This window comes from Typopeltis vanoorti, chromosome 15, assembly GCF_054136105.1.
Source record: "Typopeltis vanoorti isolate ZY-2024b chromosome 15, IOZ_Tvanoo_1.0, whole genome shotgun sequence".
Classification (NCBI taxonomy): domain Eukaryota; kingdom Metazoa; phylum Arthropoda; class Arachnida; order Uropygi; family Thelyphonidae; genus Typopeltis; species Typopeltis vanoorti.
In genome coordinates this window covers 19,016,320-19,039,975 of record NC_143563.1, presented here as the reverse complement: position 1 = coordinate 19,039,975, position 23,656 = coordinate 19,016,320, and the positions used below count along the sequence as shown (strand labels likewise).

Here is a 23,656-nt window from a genome sequence, read left to right as displayed (position 1 = left end):
TGTATGTGGTTAAGCTCAGTAGTAAGGGCGGTTCCACTGGAACAAAGATTGTGGGCTCTCTTGGTAAGAGTTTTGATGATGCCATATTGTTGTGAGGGGTGCTGGTGGGAGAGTTTGTGAATGTATCTGCCTGTGTGTGTGGGTTTTCTGTATATAGTGAAGGAAAGTGTATCATTAGGCAGGCGCGTGATTAAGGTGTCTAGGAAGGGTAAACAATTGTTCTTTTCCTTTTCCATAGTAAACTGGATTCTTGGATGTAGGCTATTGAGATGACTGAGGAAGGAGTCTAACGTGTCTGGGCCATGAGGCCAAATAGAGAACACATCATCTACATATCTTAGTCAGATAGAAGGTTTGAGTGGGGCTGAGTCTATGGCTCGTTTTTCGAAATCTTCCATATAGAAATTGGCAAGGGGGGTGAGAGAGGGGAACCCATGGCGGTTCCCTCTATCTGCTTGTAGATTTTGTTATTCCAAGAGAAATACCCAGAGTTGATGGCGAAGGAAAAGAGATCTAAGATGTCAGAGGGAAAATCGTTTTCTAAGAGAGATAAGGTGTCAGTTAAGGGAATATTGGTAAACAAAGAGGAGATATCAAAGCTTACCAATATGTCTGAATTATTCAAAGTTAAATTTTCTGTGAGGGCTTTAAAGTGGGTTGAGTTTTTTATATAGGAAGTGGACCTTCCGGTGAGGGGGATCAGAGAGTTCGCCAGCTGTTTAGACAGTCTGTAGCAAGGTATATTGGTGGCATCTACTATAGGCCTAAGTGGGGAATTGGGTTTGTGGATTTTTGGTAAACCGTATATTGGGGGGGGGGGGGAAGAAAGGTTTAAGTTTTTTCTTGACATCAGGGGGCCAGGAGGTTACTTTTTTAAGTAAGATTTTTAATTTCTTAACATGTGTTTTTGTGGGGTCGTATTCTAGCGGGATGTAGGTAGCGCGATCGCAGAGGATAATGTTCATTTTATGATTGTATTCACGGGTATTAAGAACGACTGTGGCATTATCCTTATCCACTCTGGTGATGACGATACTTTTTTCTTTGTATAGTTTCAGGAGCCATGTGTTGGGCATATGATAAGTTGCTTTTTGGAGGCGAAGAATGAGCGAGGATGTTGGCTACGTCAAGTCTGATGTTGTTGGCTATCTCCACTTTAAAGCCCTCACAGAAAATTTAACCTTGAATAACGCAGACATATTGGTAAGCTTTGATATCTCCTCTTTGTTTACCAATATTCCCTTAACTGACACCTTATCTCTCTTAGAAAACGTTTTTCCCTCTGACATCTTAGATCTCTTTTCCTTTGCCATTAACTCTGGATATTTCTCTTGGAAGAAAAAAATCTACAAGCAGATAGAGGGAACTGCCATGTGTTCCCCCCTTCTCACCCCCCCTTGCCAATTTCTATATGGAAGATTTTGAAAAGCATGCCATAGACTCAGCCCCACTCAAACCTTCTATCTAGCTAAGATATGTAGATGATGTGTTCTCTATTTGGCCTCATGGCCCAGACACGTTAGACTCCTTCCTCAGTCATCTCAATAGCCTACATCCAAGAATCCAGTTTACTATGGAAAAGGAAAAGAACAATTGTTTACCCTTCCTAGACACCTTAATCACACACCTGCCTAATGATACACTTGCCTTCACTGTATACAGAAAACCCACAAACACAGGCAGATACATTCACAAACTCTCCCACCACCACCCCTCACAACAATATGGCATCATTAAAACTCTTACCAAGAGAGCCCACAATCTTTGTTCCAGTGGAACCGCCCTTACTACTGAACTTAACCACATACACAACATTTTCCTCTCCAATGGCTACAGCGAACACAGTATCAAAAAAATAATCAGTTCCTCCCCCATTCCCCGTCCTTCTCGTCAACAAGATTTTAAAAATGCCATCACCATACCCTACATCCGAGGCACTTCGGAATAAATAGCCAAGATACTAAAAAAGTACAACCTACACACAGCATATAAGCCCTACTGCAAACTTCCTACTCTTATCCATTCTACGAAAGATCAGCTCCCTCCTCTCTCGCTGCCTGGAGTTTACAAAGTACCCTGTTCCTGTAAGCTGGCATACTTTGGACAGACAGGCAGATCAGCATCCATCCGCCGGGAGGAACACAAGTCTTACATCTGTAAACAAAATTATGGCCATTGAGGCTTGGCTGACCATGTTTTGGACACCACCCACAGAGTATCATGGAAGAAAACCACCATGCTCCACCACAGCAAATTCAAGAAAGACAGACTTTTATTAGAAGCAGCAGCAGCTCTCAGAAACCAACCAAATCTTAATAAATACGGTTGCATTAAGCTTCCGAAGATTTGGGAAACACTCATCACCAGAAGTCCCACCTTACATTCCAGGCCACCTACTACTGCCCTTAGAGGGCACTCCTCCTAGATAGGACTTTAGTGTCACCCACGTGGTTGGGCTTAGTATTGTAAGATTTGTGTGTGCATGTTACATTAATTGTTTTTGTAATCCCCGTAGACGTCCTAGTGACTAGGATGAAATATAGGAAGTATTAAATTCTATTTTAATTCTTTTTGAGTGTTGTAAAAAATCCATTAAGCCTCCAACATGATGTCCTCACTCCTCACAGCACTTAAGCCTCTATGCACGTAAGGTAGAGGTGGAGGAATGTTTCGAGGATTTAGAGAAAGCAACTGACACAACGAAAAAGGAAAAGTTGGTCCTTGTTGGGGATCCAAATAGCAGAGTAGGAAATGATTGTCAGACATACAAAAATGTTTTGGGAAAAATTTGGAGAAAAGAGCAAGGCTAATAATAATGGTAAATACCTGTTGGATTTCTGCTCAGGACATGAAATGGTTATTAGTAACACAATGTTCCAACATAAAAATGTGCACAAATTCACATGGAGAGATGAGACAAGGAATAAGAAAGTCTCGCTGACTATGTTATTGTTGATAGTGATGTTTTCTCCCTGGGCCAGGACACCAGAGTGCACAGAGGATTTGAAATTGAAAGTGATCACCATTTAGTCTTGAGCAGGATAAAATTGAATTTCATATTGAAAAGAATAACATGTAAGAAAGTTTTAAAGCGAATAAAAGTTGAGCAGCTCTGAGATGTGAAGTGTAGACTAAAATACGCAAAGAATAATGAAGAAAAAATGAAAGAGTTTGAGAGCAGGAACCAAACCATGGAGATTCAGTGGCAAGCATTGAAGAAAACCCTGATTGATTCAGCCAGAGAAGCATGTGGTGAGGTTGTCTGCAAGGATAGAAAAATGAGAACTTCATGGTGGACACAAGAAGTTAGAGGCAGTGAAGGAAAAGAAGAAAGCATATTAAAAGTTCCTGGCAAATAAATCAACTTGTGCTCTTAGAGAATACAGAGACAAATGTAAGAAAGTGAAACACAATGTAAAACTAGCTAAACAAAAGTCATGGGAGGACTTTGGCAAGAACATAGAAAATAAATATCAAGAAGGTGGTAAGATATTCTGGAGGTTGTTCAAGAAGCTTAGAAATGGAGGAAAGAGTGCTGTAAAAGGAGTTAGAGATGATAAAGGTGACATAAAAATTGGAGAAAAAGATATTCTCGATGTATGGAGTAATTACTTTGAAAAACTGCTAAATGAAATAATCGGTGAAAGCGCAGTGGTAAAAAAACTGACCAGGCATGAAATCAGGAATACATATCCATACTGGAAGTAGAAAAAGCCATCAAAAGCCTGAAATGTGGAAAGGAAGTTGCAGTAGATGATATTTGAGCAGAAATGCCCAAGTATGGAGATATAAGTCTTACAGTGGCTGCACTGCTTAGTTCAGAAGGCCTGGACAGAGGGACGAATTCCAAATGATTTTAGTAGAGCTCTCATAGTACCCATTTATAAAAAGGGAAATAAAACTGATTGTGAGAATAACAGAGATATTTCTCTACTGAGTGTTCCTGGTAAGAATTATGCAAGTATACTTGAGAAACGGTTGAGAAGGATTGTGGAATGGAAGCTTGGTGAAGAACAAGCAGGATTCAGGCTTAACAGAAGCTGTCAGGATCAGATTTTCACTTTAAGACAATAGTTGAGAAATCTTGGGAATATAAAAGAGATCTGTATTTAAGTTTGGTAGATCTGGAAAAGGCATATGACAAGGTTCCAAGAGAAAAGCTACTCAACATGATACAGTTGTATGGTGTCAATGGGGCATTATATAAAGCAATACTTAGTCTTTATTTGAGTTGTAAGTCAGCAGTTAGAATTGAAGGAAATACAGGAAGATGGTTTAATGTTAAATCTGGTGTCAGACAAGGATGTACATTATCCACTGTGTTATTCATTACTTATATGGATCACATTATGAAAGAAAGTGGTATTAAGCCTGATATCAAAATTAGAGATGTTAATCTCAGCTCTATACTTTACGCAGATGATGTTATATTTCTAAGTAAATCCAGTACAAGTTTGCAAGATTCCCTGACTAAATTGAACAACTGTTATAATAGATTTGGTATGTAAATCAGCAACAACAACAAGACTAAGACAATGAAAATATCAACTATATTGTGAATGGAGAACCTATAGAACAAGCAAAACATAAGCTACTTAGGCATGATTTTTAGTGAAGATGGTAAATTGAATATGGAAATAGACAACAGAATCAACAAAGGTGGTATGATAGGAAGTCAACTGAATAAATTTATATGAAATAAGAGAGAAATTAGTTGAATCACTAAATTAGCTATATACAAGACAGTGTTCAAGCTAATTTTAACATATGAATCTGAGAACTGGGTTAGAAATAAAACACTTTACAAAAAAACTAGAGACCACAGATATGAGAGTCCTGAGAAAGATTAGGTATGTGAATAGATGGCATCAATGGCAATATCATATTAAAAACAAGAATATTAGGAAAAAACTGTCATTTTTTCCTAATATGATTAGCCTCTGCTAAGACATTGTCAGCATCCAGAATGTGTTAGCAGAGCTAATCTCAGGTGGTATGGTCACTTAAACAGAATGGGAGAGGAAAGGTTAGCAAAATAAGCGTTCTCTGCCAGTTGGCAGGAAAAAGACCCGCAGACCAAGATATAGATAGATTTATACAGAAAAATGTGCCTTAGAAAAAGAAATATAAGATCTGATAATGTTGGAATCTTGACAGGTAGCAGACTGATTTGGAGGAAAATTGCAGATAGAAATTAGTTGTGATGTAAGTTTTTCGTGTAGTACTATCATATCCTGTACATCCCTTGAGGATACATATCAGGAATTTGATAATGATGCTTCTAATACTTTTACCTCTTGAGTAGGTGCACAATTGTAATACAGTACTTATTACAATTGTACTAAGCTTATTTCCACAGCTCACAACATAAACTAGCTTAGTGAAATTAAATTCCTGAAAATTTTATATAACAAATGTTTTTTAATACTGTTATTTAAAAAATACAATTACTGTGCAAAGGCAAGTCAAAGACATACCATGTGACATGACTGAGTGCACTGTTAAAAGTAAGTCTAACTACACCAATCTGATGCTGATTGGTGTTCATATTGGCCATGAACAGCAAGTCAGAAGGCACCAGCCCTGCATTAATTGTATGAGGCCAGCCAGATCTCACTGATGTACAGTGCAAAAAAAAAAAAAAAAGGTGGCAAAAGAACTGGAAGAGAAACATCAGAATGGAGAAGAAACATGGATGATCAATGACAACGAAGGGACACTAATGAGAAAATCAAACTCTGTAAACAACCAGTGTGGTGAAAACCTGATCCCAACACTGCATAGGAAACGTGTGGGACATATGTAATCAAAACAAACTTCATAGAACCTTCCAAATCCATTTCACTATCTGCAAAATCTTATCTACTATTCCTGACTGAAAAAGCCAATCTCTTGGCATTCTACTTCTCCTCCAACTCTGCATAGCTGATTGTGGTAAATGACCCCCAACCATTCCAAACACCCAACACTCAATGCTACATCTGATCTTTTGCCAAAAAGAAATCAGAAAAATTTTGCTGAAATTGAATACCAAAAATCCCCCTCCCCATCCCTGATGGCATCCCTCCAAATGAGTGACTCCCACTTTATATCACCTATTTACACTTTCTTATTCCACCAGTATCTATCCTGCAGTCTGGAAACTAGCCCATATACAAGTTATTCCTGAGAAGGGTGACAAATCCTTACCTTCAAACTGCAGTCTAATTTCTCTCACCTCGATTCTTTCTAAAGTAATGAAAAGAACTATCAATAGCCAGCTCCTACACTACCTTGAAGGCTCTCATCTAATAAATGATCAACAGTATTGATTCTGTTACTGTTGATCAACAGGGGATCTACTCTCATATGTCACCCATCTCTGGACAAACACCACAAAAATGTTTGGGTAATCTCAAGTGGTTGCTCTTGAGATCTCCGAGGCTTTTGGCTTTTGGCACAAAGGCCTATTAGGAAAACTCCAATCATTCGGCCTGTCCCTGACTACTGGATAGCCAGCTTTCTGGCCAGATGCTCACTCCAAGTGATGATGGATGGCTTCTTATCTACACAACTAATACTGCAGTCCTACAAGGCTGTGTTCTCTCTCCCACTTTCTTCTTTCTATACATAAATGACCTACTCCAGCTGACTGCCAATCCAGTATGCAGTTTTGATGATGACAGCAAATTACACTCCTCCTTTTCTTTTGATAAACCCTGCAAAGCACAAATCACGACAATCTCCAGAAATCTAACCTCATCTACCATAAATTCCAATTTTCCATGCATTCATCAATGGGGATTTGGATAACATTATCAACTTCAATGCTAGCAAAACACAACTCTGCATTTCTCACAAAAAAGAACCCTGTTCTTCCAGTCCCTTGACAGTACTCAAATCTCTCTTGGCACAAACATATCACAGCTATTGCCTCCTCTACATCCAAAAAGTTAGGCTTTCCTCTTTGGATGCAGAGGAGGCATCCAAAAAGTTAGACTTTCCTCTTTCATGGGAAACATTACTTTAACTCTGAACATCTCTTAACCCTATACAAATGAGAAATCCACCTAGCCATTGAATGCTGCTCTCATATCTGGGATGGTGTCCCTAAGAGCTCCATGAAAATATTAGATTCTACACAGAAAAGAGCAGTTAGATTGATTGACGACCTCTAACTAATACATTCCACTCACTTTCACACAGGTGTTTAGTCTCTGCAGTGTGCGTCATTTATAAATATTTCAATGGCTGCTGTTCATCAGAATTGGTATCAACAGTCTCCCCATCCTCTTGTAAATCCATGCAGATGCATGCAGCAACTAACCAGCACCCTCCCACAGTTCAACTCCAAACCCACAGAACAAATTTCTCCTCTTCTTTCATTTATCTATTCCACTGTTGTCCTTTGAAACAGTTTTCCACCACATGTGTTTTCAAAGGAATAATACAACACCCAATTTTTTAAATCAAATGTAAATAAGCTCCTTATCACCCATCCACAGTACTAACGTACTATATGTTGACCAACCTTTCGTTGATGAAGTCTCAGAGAAAAAAAAAACTTTTCTAATTTTTCCCATATTTGTGATCTCCTGTCTCTAATTAAGTCTTATTTCTACCCCAGCTGTCAGATCTATAAGTTAAAACTGATTTAAGCACTGTCTTGTATATAGCTAGTTTAGTGTTTTGACTAATTTCTCTCCTTATTCCATATAAGGAGAGAAATTTGTTCAGTTGAATTCCTACCATACCAGCTTTACTAACTCTCTTGTCCATTTTCACGTTTAATTTGTCACCATCACTAAAAACTCTGCCTAAATAGCTGAAATGTTTTACTTTTTGTTATAGGTTCTTCATTTAGGATGCAGCTGATGTTTTTAACATTCTTGCCTATGTCCATAGTCTTGTCTTTTATAGCTGATTTTCAGACCAATTTTTTCAATTTTTAGTTAAGAAATCCAGCAGACACTTGTACTGGGTTAATTTAAGATGATGACATCATCTGAATAAATTAAAGTGCTGAGATTGTTACCTCCAATTTTGATATCAGGTCAAATGCCACTATCCTTCAATGATGTGATCAATATAGATGATGAATAAGAGTGAAGATAGCATACACTTTTGTCTCACACCTGATTTTACAAACTATAATATTCTTACACTTTCTTCATTTCTAACTGCTCAATTACACTCCAGATATAAACTATATGTTGCTCACTATAATGTTTCATTTACACCATATATATTTGTAGCATTCTGAATAGCTTTTGTCTCAGCTTCTTGTTATATGTTTTTTCTAGATCTACAAAACTTAAATACAGTAGAACCATGCTTTAACAGCCTAAATGATTCTCCAGAAGCTGCCATTAAGCCAACCATTGTAAACTGAACCCTAAATTTCCATATGCTTAGTTGTCAGGAATTGAGATTTTGTTACTGGAAATACAATTTGAACTATAAATAACACACTAAAAATGCCAAACAAACTAAAATATGGCATTTAAATAATGAAATGATACAGAAACACATTTCTGCAAACTGAATATGCAAAATATTATAGGATTTACTGTTTTAGAGCTTCTTAAAATAAAAAAATAAATAAACTGTAGCACAAAACATTCCTCACTGTGGAATGTCTCAAAATTTGTGTCATCACTTACACTGGAGGCAATTTTTTCAAATGCTCTAATCTTTATAATGTAAACTTAGAGGCAGGATTAAGTCCTACTGTATTTTATATTCTCAAATTCACTTTTTCCAGACATTTATGAGGGCACAAGGTATGCACTGTCTTGTATTGGAAATAATTTTTAAGTAAACTAATAATAAATGAAGACCAATGCAAATTACAACAGATTACTACAACTGTGGGCTGTAGTTCAAACAAGAATTACACAAGAATGGACTAATTCTTGTTTCCACTTGTGAAGTGATCAATGCACACTGACTCACCAAAAAAATGTTTTTTAAATCTAAATTTATATGCAATATTCTGTTACATAAAACTTAGTACTGGAGAAAAAAACCCAAGCTGATTCAATTATTAGAAATCATACTAGAAATCATAATCATACTTTTTATACTAGAAAAGTTTTAATTATTGGTTGTACGCTGTGGTCTCAGTCAGTCAGCCACCAACCATTGAAGGATTTGCATCACGACTGCCATGCTTCTGTGGCATGACATTTCATACAGTCATAAAAAATTTAATACCAGTTGCAGAGGCATGCAGTTATAAAATTCTTTGTAAAAGCAGGTTTAATGCCAAAAGAAATTCATTTGAAGTTCATAAAAGTTTATGGGCACTCTTCTCCTTTGTTTTCGACAATTAAGAAATGGACTGCCGAGTTTAAACGTGGTCGTACCAGCCTTGAAGATGATCCACATGAAGGATGTCCAAAAAGTATAACAACACCAGAAATCATTAATCAAGTGCATGATATGGTATTGGATTACTGGTGAGTCAAAGTATGTGATATTGCTGAGACTATAGGCATTTCAAAAGAATGTGTAGGATATATTTTGCATGAAGAATTGCAAATGAAAAAGCTTTGTGCAAGATGGGTGCCATGTTGCTCACAGCAGATCAAAAATGCACTCGCATGAAAATTTCTGAACAGTGCTTGGAGCATTTTAACAAGAATAAAACTGATTTCGTGCATTGATTTATTATTATGGATGAGACTTGGATTCACCATTACACACCAGAATCCAAACAGCAGTGAAAACAGTGAACAGAAGCCAGTTGTTCAGTGCCAAAGAAGACAAAGTCGGTTCCATCAGCAGGAAAGGTCATGGCATTGGTGTTTTGGGATTCTAAAGGCATTTTGTTTGTTAATTATCTTGAAAACAGTAAAACAATAACCAGGGAATATTATTCCGATCTTTTAACCAGACTAGACATAAAAATTCGTGAGAAAAGACCCGGTTTGCAGAAGAAAAAAATCATCTTTCATCAGGACAATTGCACCTGCCCATGAAGGTATTTTGGCAATGGAAAAATTAAGGGATCTGCACTATGAATTGTTGAAACATCCACCCCTATTCCCCAGATTTGGCTTCCTCTGACTTCTATCTCTTCCCAAAACTAAACACTCTTCCTTACTGGTCAGCGTTTTTCTTCAAATCAAGAAGTGGTTGCAGCTGCAGAGGGGTATTTTGCAGATTCTTATTGAGAACCCCTACAGAGACAGGATAATGGCGCTGGAGCATCACTGGAATAAATGTATTAGTCTTAAAGGAGATTATGTTGAAAAATAAAAATAATTTTGAAATTATAAATTCATTTTTTCATTGTTAGGCCGAGAACTTTTCAGACCACCCTTGTATATCCAGCATCTTCAGAGCACACAAAGCCATCTGTTTCCTGAATACATACACAATAAGACCATTGTTAACACTCAGGATACACAGCTCCTAAGAGATGTATATATACTGTTTTACATTATGAGAACAGGTCACTACCCAGACCTGTTTCGACCTTTTTTGAGGTCTCATCAGTGAGTAGGTAGACCTGAAATATCAAGGTTTTAAGTAAACCGAACTTACATATACCTCTACTATAGAATTGCTGAAGTATATGTACATCTCTTAGGAGCTGTGTTTTACATTATGAGAGAATATTAAGTTTAGTGACGGAGCTTGCTCCACTTTTGCTTGGAGTTGCCCTGGTGTTGTACTACCCAAGTGATCACTTACACTTGGGCTCGCCGATAGTTTTTTTGGCATGAAATGCTATGGATTTCGATCCGAGTTTCATACCCGGCTATAAAATAAAACGGGATTTACCATCTCCCTTTAACTTAACTTATTATAATAGTAATAACAATATAGGAGTACACCAGTTCAGCAATTCTATAGTAGAGGTATATGTAAGTTCGGTTCACTTAAAACCTTGATATTCCAGGTCTACCTACTCACTGAGACCTCAAAAAAGGTTGAAACCGGTCTGGGTAGTGACCTCTTCTCATAATGTAAAACAGTATATATATATATATATACATCTCTTAGGAGCTGTGTTTTACATTATGAGAGAATATAAGGTTAGTGACGGAGCTTGCTCCACCTTTGCTTGGAGTTGCCCTGGTGTTGTACTACCCAAGTGATCACTTACACTTGGGCTCGCCGACAGTTTTTTCGGCATGAAATGCTATGGATTCGATGGATTTCGACCCGAGTTTCGTACCAGGCTATAAAATATAAAATAGTATTTACCATCTCCCTTTAACTTAACTTATGTCGCCAGTAAAATAGCCTTTTGGCTTATTATTACACAAGGCAATACAAGTCTATATTTAGTTTTAAGTCAGAAGTTAGAAATGAAGGGAATACAGGAAGACTGTTAGATGTAAAATCAGGTATAAGAAAAAGATGAACATTATTCATCATCTATATGGATCACATTATAAAAGAAATTGGCATTAAACCTGATATTAGATTGTAGATATCAAACTTATTGTTTGATATCTACAATCTTTGCTTAACTTTGCTTTATGCAGATGATGTTGTACTCCTAAACACATCCAGTGCTAGTCCCCAGGATTCTCTAACTAAATTGAATAACAGCTGTAACAAATTTGGCATGAAAATCAGCAATAAAAAGGACCAAAACTATGAAAACAGGCAGGAGCATAGAAAACTTCAACTCTTTAAGCACAGTTTTTAGTGAAGATGGCAAGTTAAATCTGGAAATAGATAACATAATAAGCAAAACTGGTGTAGTGGATAATAATAATGTAAGTGGATAAACAGCTGAATAAATTTATATGAAATAAAACAGAAATTAGCCTAAACATTAAACTAGCAGTATACAAGACAGTGTTCAAACTGGTATTAAGTTGTTGATCTGAGGGTTGGGTTAGAAAAAAAGCCATTGATCAAAGACTAGAGACAACAGATATGACAGTTCTGAGAAAATTTGGGGAGTGAACAGATGGCATCAATGGCAGAATCATATAAAAATGTAGATATTAGATTCTGTGATAGTTGATTCTATGACAAGTAATAAGAGGTAATCAAAGATGGTATGGCCACTTATACAGAATGGGAGAGGAAAGGTTAACAAAACAGGTATGCGATGCCAATATGGCTAGAGGAAGACCAAGATATAGATGAACTGATTCAGTCAGAAGTGCCTTAGAAGAACGAAATGTTAGATACAACAATTCCACGATGAGTCTTTTGACTCCATGAAGGGCTGAATAATAATAACAATAATATTGGAGTTTTGACAAATAATGGACTGGTTTGGAGGAGAATTGTTGATATGATATTATTAATGATGTAATCTTGATCATGTAGTGCTGTTATAGTAGTCTGAACACTCCTTGACGGTGCATATCAGAAAACTTTTTCTTATAAGGGAAGTCGCCGCTAGAGGGATTCGTAGTGTGTAGTGTTCATGAAGGCTCCTGATAAGATAAGCGTTATTTTCAGTTATCGTTGATAAATTTACTTTAATATTGCATAGTTTTGTTTGCCTTCCTTTGTTAGTGCATCTGTTTGTGTGTTTTTGGTGTTTATAATTTATAATTTGATAAAATACGTTACTAGTATGGCTCCAGTACGAAGGAAAATGGTGGCCAGTAATGATGGTTCGCCATCTTCTTTCAAGAATGGTAAGGTAAAGGAGATGATTCAGTGTACTAACTGTGAAATGTACACTTTGCGGAGTGTGGTTAGATGATAATAAAGGAGTGAATGTGTGTAGAAAATGTAGGGAGAATGAGGAATTGAAGTGTATTTCGGATCGTGAGTATGATATTTTTGTCAAACTTCAGAATGAAAAAAATAGGGATATGACAAGAAACAGCGAGGATGTACCAGAGAATTGTGAGAGTGTGAATGTAGAAAGTGTGAATGATAGTATTAATGGTTTTACAGAGAATAAAAAACATCAGATAGATGCAATGAGTGAGAGCGTGTTGTTGAATGGTGCGATACAAAGGGCAAAACAGCAGCTAGAGCAAATGAGCAAAAGTCGACTGAATGAACCATCCAATAATAAAAAGTATGACAGGAAAAATAGGTGTATGAGTGTGAACATGAACAAAATGAAGGATAGAGTGCTGTATGGAAACTCGTTAGTACGAGGTGTGTTAGTAGAGGATTTGACAAAATCGTACCAACCTGGTGCGACCATAAAGGATGTAACTGAGTCTGTTAGAGAGCAAAAGGAAAGGGTGAAAGAAATGATTGTTGTGGCAGGTACAAATGATTTGAAAGGAGACAAAATGGAAATGATAGAAGACCTGAATGAATTGTTTGAGGTAGCAAAAGAAAAGAGTGAGAGAGTTAGAATGATTAGTCTTTTGCCACGGTATGACAGTGAAATGTTTAAAAGGAGGGCCATAATTGGGAATGACTTTATGTGTGGGTTATGTATGACGAGTGGCGTGGAATTTGTGGATGTGTGGAGCGAGTTCGATGGACGAAAGGATCTATATAAGATGGATGGCTTGCATTTGAATGGTTATGGTGTAAGGAGACTTGAGAAAGTGTTGCTGAATGTAGTGGATGTGCAAATTCAGGGAAACTAGATTTATTAAGGGGGGGGGGGGGTAGATATACAGTCCTTAGGGAGGCAGTTGAATGTATGAATGAATATAATATGCCCGAGCAAATAAGGACAACAAATCAGAGTGGGATAGTTAATATAAGGCATCAAGGTAGGGTTGGGGCTAATGGGGGGTCTTAAATTCATGTACACTAATGCTAGGAGTATTAGGAACAAGAAGGAAGAGTTTTTGGCCATGGTTGGCACTTCCAGACCACAGGTTATTGGTATTAGTGAATCATGGCTGACAGTAGATGATGTAGCTAGTGGGAATGAATGTGATGGGTATAGTGTGTTCAGGAATGACAGGGAGAATAAAATGGGGGGAGGAGCATTGCTGATGATAGCTGATGAGCTACAGCCAAGGAGAATAGAAGTTGAATTGCAGGATAGAGAAAAGAGCACATTTGAGGCCATTTGGTGTGAGATTGTGGATAGTAGAACTAAATATACAATTGGGTGCTGCTATAGACCAGGTGATGGAAAAGATGGTGGTGACAGTATGCACAAGCAAATAGAAGAATGAGTGGAAGGAGGGTAATTATTATGGGAGCTTTCAACTATGGTCGCATTGAGTGGAGTGAGGAGAGGACACACGGGAGGAAGGAATTCGATTTATGCGGTTATTAAGGGATAACTATCTGCGACAACATGTAATGGAAAATACTAGGGGTCAGAGAGGGCTTGACTTAGTAATTACATCTGAGGATTTGGCTGTAACAAATATGACCATATTGCCACCAATTCGTGAGAGTGATCATAGGGTCTTGACTTGGGAGGTGGCTAAAGGTGTGGAATTTTCAATTAATACAGGGTACATGTGGAATTATCAGGCTGGAAAGTATGACAAGCTTAGGAGTATGACTGGTTCGGTGCCATGGCATGTACAACTGCAAGGACTAGAAGTTGATAGTGCATGGGAGACAGTTAAGAAGTGTTTGCATGAAGCAATGGCTGACTGTATACCTAGAGTCCGAATAATAAATCAAGTAGGGGTTAAATGGATGAATAACACCATTAAGTTGAGCTGCAAAAAAAGAAACAACTATGGAGGGAATTTAAGGAGAAAGGTGACTGGCAGGCACATGAATGGTATAAAGCGCAGGCCAGAAGGGTAACGAGTGTGGTAAGAAAAGCAAAAAAGGATTACGAAAGAACATTGGCCATGCAGGCTAAAGAGAATCCTAAACAGTTTTTTAGATATGTAGCAAGTAAAAGAAAAATGTACATGGCAGAATGATTTTAAAGAATGCCGATGGTAGGGAGGTAACTGAATCAGTTGATATAGTTGAGTTACTGAGTGAGCACTTTGCAGGTATATATCATCCAGGTGGTGACATTGCAGAAACGAATAAACCAGTAGATTATACGGGAATTGTGGTGAATGAAGTGGAGGTGAGTAGTCTATTGCATAACCTCAATGTCAATACATCCGTGGGATTTGATGGTATACCAGCTTGTGTCGTACGAGAAGCAGCTAAAGAATTGTCAGTACCCTTGACCATTTTGTTTAATTTGAGTCTCGGGTCTGGATTAGTCCCGAGGAGGTGGAAAGAGGGGAAAATAGTTCCACTGCATAAAGGTTGTTCCAAGACTGCTGTTGTAAATTACTGACCGATTAGCATATCAGGAATCATTGTCAATGTCTTAGAGAAATTAGTCAAGAAAAGAATACAGGATTGGATAGATGAAAATGGGATATTGTATGGGGGACAACATGGTTTTGTGAAGGATAGATCATGCCTCAGTAACTTGCTCATGTTCTATAACACAGTGACGGCTGAACTGGATAGGGGTAATGGGTTTACAGTGATACTACTGGACCTTGCCAAGGCCTTTGATAGGATACCACATGGAACCCTAATCAGTAAACTGGAGCAGATGGGGATAGATATAGGGTTGGTGAGATGGATAGGAGGGTGGTCGAAGGAGAGATACCAGAGAGTGGTTTATGCAGGAGTAGAGTCTAAAAGACAGCTTGTGACTAGTGGAGTGCCGCAGGGCTCTGTTCTTGGACCACTGCTTTTCAATTTGTTCATCAATGATATTGGAAAGGATTTGAGAGGAAGTGTTTACTTGTTTGCTGATGATGCAAAGTTGGGTAGAGCAATTGTGAGTGCACAGGATGTCAAAATGTTACAGGATGATTTGGATAGTTTGGAGGACTGGACTAGGAAAAATGGATGTCAATTTAATGTGGTAAAGTGTAAGGGTATGCACTTTGGGGTGAAAAGAATAGCATCAGTATATCGCATTGGTGGAACCGTAATCCAGGAGATTGATGAGGCCAGGGATTTGGGAGTGTTGGTGGATACGGAGTTGAAGTTTAGAGGTCACATTGCAAAAGTGACTAAATCAGCTCATCAAATCACTTGGCTTCTGAAAAATACTTTAACATGCAGAGACAAACAAGTTGTTGTTCCTCTGTATCGAGCCTTGATAAGACCCCATCTGGACTACTGTGCCCAGTTATGGGCACCAGGGTTTCTTCGTGATGGGGAGGAAGTGGAGAGAATCCAGAGATGAGTGACCAAGATGATAGGTCTGTGGAATGAATCTTATGAGAATAGGTTGAAGATTTGTGGGTTGTAGAGATTGGACGATAGGCGAAGGAGGGGTGATATGATTGAGACATTCAAATTACTGAAGGGTTTCTACAAGATAGATCCAGAAGACATTTTTGAAAATATGATTGGTGGTGGAAGGACTAGGGGCCATGCATGGAAGCTGGGCAAGAGCGTGGTTGACAAGGGTGTTAGAGCTAGGTTTTTTATTTGGAGAGTGGTGAACGAGTGGAATAAGCTTCCAGAGTCTGTTGTGGGTGCTACGACCGTGAATGAGTTCAAGGCAAGGTATGATAGATACTGTGTCAATGTCGAATAGTTGTTCTTGACATGATGTTAGGGCCTGCCTCGATGAGTCTGTTGACTCCTTGGAGTTGCCCGGAACAATAATAATAATAAGGTTACATGGTTGTCAGCATTCATAGTGAAAAATTTATGGAGACAAAAATACATGTGTTGAAGTAATTACTTTAGTTATATTAAGAAAATAACACTCAATGATGTAATCACTGTATTGCAGTCATCATCATTGCGTTGCAGTCATGCATAGGACACACGCTACATGACACTACACAAAAGTAGGATAAATCTAAATGTTTTATTAATGGTTTACCCTAGCCTGGGTGAAAAAAAAATAATGATAATAAAATAAAAACAATAAAATATACACAAAAATATAAATGAATTAACAAATTAAAACAAATTTTTATACATCAGTATAATAATATACAAATGATAAAAAAATCTCTAAATAAACAAAAATAAAGTTTTATATCAGAAGTTATATACAGTTCTCTTATGTTAAGGTTATCTTGTGTTCTGCCATCATGTTCTGGATGCCATATAGAATGGAATCACAGATTTTTGGAATTACTAATCCATTATTCTTGTTTAGAGTTGGATAATGTTTCAGCATCTCACAAGCTTCCTTGAACTTTCTTTCAAACCAGGTTTCGGTGTGGCATAGGGACTTGATGCCTTTCCAGTTGATTCTGTGACATGTTTAAAGTGCATGGTCTGATAGGGCCTGTTATACCATAGTAGAGTAATTTAATGTGATGTTTATGTTTGTCTTTTCTTATTGGGATGATGCATCCTGTTTCCCCTATGGTATGTTGCAGGTGCACTGAATCTTGTAAACACGTGGTTTGGCAAGGTAGGGAAGGGGATCTTTAGATGAGTTGAGTATACTTCTTAATTTTGCAGGAGGTTTGAAGGTCAACTTAATGTCATATTTATGTAGTATTCTGTCTATTTTTTTCTGATATTCCCCTATGTATGGTGGCTTCGGCATTCTTTTAATATTTTTTTGCTTTTAACGGTATTATTATAGTAGAAGACCTTGTGAACTGTTTTTTTTTTTTTTTAAATAAATGTTTAGCTAATAATTTCATATTCGTTGTTCAGTGCCTGCTCACTGGAGAAAATTGTTAGGGCTCTATGTTTGAGGGTGCCGATGACCTGTATACTTTTTGTATTGGATGGTGGTATAAATTTTTATGTATGTATTGGCCTGTGTGTGTGAGAGAGAGAGAGAGAGTTTGCAGTAGCCCATGAATGAAAGGCAGCTGGAAGAACGACATGACAAGTGTGAACTAGAAAAGGAAGAGAGTTATTGTTTTCAATCTTGATGGTAATTGGATTTGTTTGTTGTGTTGTCTGTTCAGGTGGCTTAGGAATGTATTTAATGTTTTGCAGCCATGGGGCCAAATGGCCAAAATACCATCAACATATGTGAGCCAAACTTTGGGCTTTAGGTTTGCTGAATCTAGAGCTCATTGCTTGAATAAAAGTTATCTATGGGGGGGTAAGCCCATGGCCATACCTTCTTTTTGCAAGTAGAAATTATTTTCTCACACGAAATACCCCGAGCAAAGTACATGGTCAAAGAGGACCGGATATTGGGCAGGAATGTGTTCTGTAAGAGAAAAATAGTATCACCAATTGGGAGATTAGTTAAAAGGGCAGTTATGTCAAAGCTGACTAATAAATTGTCATCGCTGAGTGTGATGTTTCTAATTTTGTTAATGAAGTGTTGTGTATTTTTTTATGTAGGAGGAGGAATGACCTACCAACTCTTTGAGTGTAGCTGCTAGTTTCTTGGCTAAGTGATAATAGGGGCAGTCGATTCCTTCAATTATTGGTCATGGTGGTGTGTTTGTTTTGCATATTTTAGGCAGACCATAAATTCGGGGAGAGTGGGCATAATGCAATAATAGCTTTTTAATTGTTTCCTCTTGCCACGTGATTACTGACTTGGTCAATTCTGTTGTTTTCTTTTTTTTTTGATGCAGTTTGTAGTTAACCAATTGGTAAGTGCTGTGGTTGAATGCCAACTGGTTCAATTTTTCAAGGTATGCTGTCTGATCAAGAACAATGGTAGCATTGCCTTTATCTGCCTTGGTAATAACGATGTCTTGGTTATTTCTCAGAGAATTAAGGGATAATTCTTCTGCTTTGGTTAGATAAAATACTTTGGTCGATAAAATACAGATGTTTCCATCTGTATTTTATTGACCAAAGTATACACTTCAATTCCTTTTTTTTTTTCCACCAGAGGTCAGGCTATGGTAAACCATTAACAACGCATTTAGATTTCACTTACTTTTGTGTAATGTCATGTAGTTTGTGTCCTGTGCATATGTATGTTTTTCTGATGATGACCTCAATTCCTCATTCTCCCTACATTTTCTACACACATTCACTCCTTTATTATCATCTAACCACACTCTGACAGAACTCCGCAAAGCATACATTTCACAGATAGTACACTGACTCATCTCCTTTACATTACCATTCTTGAAAGAAGATGGTGAACCATCGTTACTGGCCGCCATTTTCCTTCATACTGGAGCCATACTTACTAGTAATGTATTTTATCAAATTATAAATTATAAAGACACACAAACAGACTCACTAAGATATGCAAGGCAAACAAAACTACGCAATATTAAAGTAAATTTATCAACGATAACTGAAAATAACGCTTATCTTATCAGGAGCTTTCACGAACACTACACACTACGAATCCCTCTAGCGGCGACTTCCCGGCATAGATTATGTTATAAAACACTTTAGTACACTAACTACACTAATAAAACTACAATAATATACTAAAATTACACAATTAAATCTAACAAAATATTAATATATCAACAAAAATCACATCACAAATCTTTCAGGAGCTCCGACAGTACGTCCTTTCACCAGCTAGCCTCGACACCAAAAAACAATGTGTTGAATGTGTTAGATGGATTCATTGATAACTCGTCTGTGGTCTGTTGGTGATTGTTTGTGGTTGACTGCTCCTCTGTGAATGGCATCTGGATTGTCTGTTGCTTTCTTGTTGTTTCAGTCTCTGGAATCTCGCTATTAGTTTTTCTTTGCGTTTACATAATGCATGCTTTGCAGGGTTGTCTTTGATCTACTCTAAAATATTCCAGATACCAGGTATTTGTAGAACATTGTTTTGAGTACTTGCTAGATTTCTACAAGGATTTGTTCTCTCAACATAGCTTTTTTTTCCATACCAGCATAAATACAGAATACTTTGGTTGAAGTAAACTTCCTTTTAAGCTTAATGCAGTTAGGTAGCAAGATGATGTCTCTACATCATTTTAGAAAGGCCAGCCGATTAATTAATTAACATGGAAACACATATTTTTATCTTACTATAGTGGCTGCACTGCTTGTGGGTCTTTGATCTACTCTAAAATATTCCAGATACCAGGTATTTGTAGAACATTGTTTTGAGTACTTGCTAGATTTCTACAAGGATTTGTTCTCTCAACATAGCTTTTTTTTCCATACCAGCATAAATACAGAATACTTTGGTTGAAGTAAACTTCCTTTTAAGCTTAATGCAGTTAGGTATCAAGATGATGTCTCTACATCATTTTAGAAAAGCCAGCCGATTAATTAATTAACATGGAAACACATATTTTTATCTTACTATAGTGGCTGCACTGCTTGTGGGTCAACTCTCCATGGATTATGACAATTCTTTCTTATAAGGCTACATGGTAGTAAGCATTCATAGTGAAGAATTTATGGAGATAAAAACACGTGTTGGAGTAATTACTTTACTTATAATTAAGAAAATAACACTCGACATTTCGATCTCAGTATCGAGGTCATCATCAGAAAAACATACATAGGCACAGGACACAAACTACATGACATTACACAAAAGTAAGTGAAATCTAAATGCTTTGTTAATGGTTTACCATAGCCTGACCTCTGGTGAAAAATAAATAAATAAATAAATAATAAAAATAAATAATAAATAAAATATATATATATAAATTAATTAACAAATCAGGATAAATTTGTTATACACATATAAGTATAATGGAGCCTCTGGAGCTCAGTCGATATAGATGAAGCCCTTTGGTTGGAAAGACCTCAGTTCGATTCCCGTCCATGATATGAGGAACCTTTATATGGTTTTTTCAACTAAAAGTCAGTTAGCCAGTCTTGTATGGAGGTAGGGGGGGTTTATTCACCTGGAAACTCAGGTTTTTCGTCCCCCAGAACAAGCAAATCGACTAGTGAACACATGCATCTACAGACAAAGGACATTCCCGAAATAAGAATTGACTGACCTATTCTGCGAGATCTTTGGTTTTGAATGCCTGCATGGTGAAGTGGGTCTACGTGCGAGTGTAAATCGTGATGATGATCAGTATAATAATATACAGATGACAGAAAAAAAATCTCTAAATAAATAAAAATAAAGTTTAATAGTGGAACTACATGAAATTACTACATTACATGTGTTCCTTTCTGGACACATTTGTCATATGTCTTCCCTCAGGCTGCCTTTCATTCACAGTCTACTGTAAACCTACACATAAAATTTCATACCAAAGTCCAACACGAAAAATAGGGTCATCAGCACACTTAAACATAGAGCCCTAACAATTTGCTTCAATGAGCAGGTGCTGAACAAAGAATATGAAATTATTAGTCAAATGTTTATAAAAAATGGCTACAACAAAAAAACAGTTTGCAAAATCCTCCACAATAATACCATTAAAAGCAAAAATGATGACAAGAATGTCATAGCCATACAATACCATACATTAGGGGAATATCAGAAAAAATAGATACAACGCTACATAAATACAACATTAAGGTAACCTTCAAACCTCTTGCAAAATTAAGAAGTATACACAGCTGATCCAAAGATCCCCTTCCCCACCCAGGGGTTTACAAAATTCAGTGCACTTGCAACCTATCCTTTATAGGGAAAACAGGGAGCACCATCCTAATAAGAAAAGACCAACATAAACACCAAATTAAATTCCTCCACTATGGTAAAACAGGCCTGTCAGACTATTAAATTCAAACATCACAAAATCAACTGAAAAGGGAACAAGTCCCTACACCAACCAAACCTGGTTTGAAAGAAAGTTCAAGGAAGCTTGTAAGATGCTGAAACATCATTCAACTCTAAACAAGAATAATGGATTAATAATTCCAAGAATTTGGAGCACTCATCTGCAACCTATACAGTATCCAGAACATGATGGCAGAACACCAACATAAGAAAATCTTAACATAAGAGGACTGTATAGATGTGTTTAATGTAGTTCCGATATAAAACTTTATTTTTATTTATTTAGAGATTTTTTCATCATCATCATCATCATCATCAAATTCCTGCCATGTACCCTCAAGGGGTGTACAGGATATGATAGTACTACATGAAAAAAATTACATCATTATTAATTTCCTATCTACAATTTTCCTCCAAATCAGTCTGTTACTTGTCAAGACTCCAACATTATCAGATCTTATATTTCTATCGTCTAAAGCACTTTGTACTGTATCAATCCACCTATATCTTGGTCTTCCTCTGGGTCGTTTCGCTGCTAACCTGGCAGAGAACACTTGTTTTGCTAATCTTTCCTCGCCCATTCTGTTTAAGTGAACATACCACCTGAGATTAGCTCTGCTAACACATTCCTGGATGCTGACAATGTCAAGTTCTTTCCTAATATCCTCGTTTTTAATATGATATTGCCATTGATGCCATTTGTTTACGCCTATAATCTTTCTCAGGACTCTCATATCTGTGGTCTCTAGTCTTTGGTCAAGTGTTTTACTTCTGACCCAGCTCTCAGATCCATAAGTTAAAACTGGTTTGAACACTGTTTTGTATACAGCTAATTTAGTGTTCCGACTAATTTCTCTCTTATTCCATATGAATTTATTCAATTGACTTCCCACCATACCAGCTTTGTTGATTCTGTTGTCTATTTCCATATTTAATTTACTATCTTCACTAAAAATAGTGCCTAAATAGCTGAAATGTTTTACTTGTTCCACAGGTTCTCCATTCACAACACAGTTGACATTTTCAATGATTCTGCCTATTTTCATTGTCTTTGTCTTTTTATTGCTGACCTTCATACCATATCTATTACAACAGCTATTCAATTTAGTCACAAAATTCTGCAGACTTGTAGCGAATTTATTTAGAAGTATAACATCGTCTGCATAAAGCAAAGAGCTGACATTAACATCTCCAATTTTGATATCATGTTTAATACCACTTTCCTTCATAATGTGATCCATATAGATAATGAATAACAGAGGGGATAATGTACATCCTTGTCTCACAGCAGATTTAACATTAAACCATCTTCCTGTACTTCCTTCAATTCTAACTGCTGACTTACAACTCAAATAAAGACTAAGTATTGCTTGATATAATGCCCCATTGACACCATATAACTGCAGCGTATTGAATAGCTTCTCTCTTGGCACCCTGTCATATGCCTTTTCCAAATCTACAAAACTTAAATACAGATCTTTGTTATATTCCCATGCCTTCTCAACTATTTTTCGTAAAGTGAAGATCTGATCCTGACAGCCTCTATTTGGCCTGAATCCAGCTTGTTCTTCACCAAGCTTTTCTTCCACAATTCTTCTCAACCCTTTCTCAAGTATACTTGCATAGATCTTGCCAGGAACACTCAATAGGGAAATACCTCTGTAATTTTCACATGCAGTTTTATTTCCCTTTTTATATATGGGTACTATGAGAGCTCTACTCCAATCATCAGGAATTCGTCCCTCTGTCCAGGCTTTCTGAACTATGCAGTGCAGCCACTGTAAGACTCTTATACCACCATACTTCAGCATTTCTGGTCGAATATCATCTACTCCTGCTGCCTTTCCACATTTCAAGCCTTTGATGGCTTTTTCTACTTCAAGTATGGATATGTATTCCTGACTGCATGCTTGGTCAGTGTTTTTTACCACTGTGCTGTCATCACTGCTTGTTTCATTTAGCAGGTTTTCAAAGTAATTACTCCATACTTCAAGGATATCTTTTTCTCCTGTTTTCATGTCACCTTTATCATCTCTAATTCCTTTTACAGCACTCTTTCCTCCATTCTTAAGCTTCTTCAACAACCTCCAGAATATTTTGCCACCTTCTTGATATTTATTTTCTATATTCTTGCCAAAGTCCTCCCATGACTTTTGTTTGGCTAGTTTTACACAGAGATTTTTTTATCATCTGTATATTATTATGCTGATATGT

General features: G+C 37.1%; 1 protein-coding gene across 1 annotated transcript in view; it reads right to left on the bottom strand.

The window, feature by feature from the left end:
* Positions 1–23,656, bottom strand: part of LOC150098435 (uncharacterized) — a 260,713-nt gene that overhangs the window by 59,090 nt on the left and 177,967 nt on the right. The window lies entirely within an intron of this gene.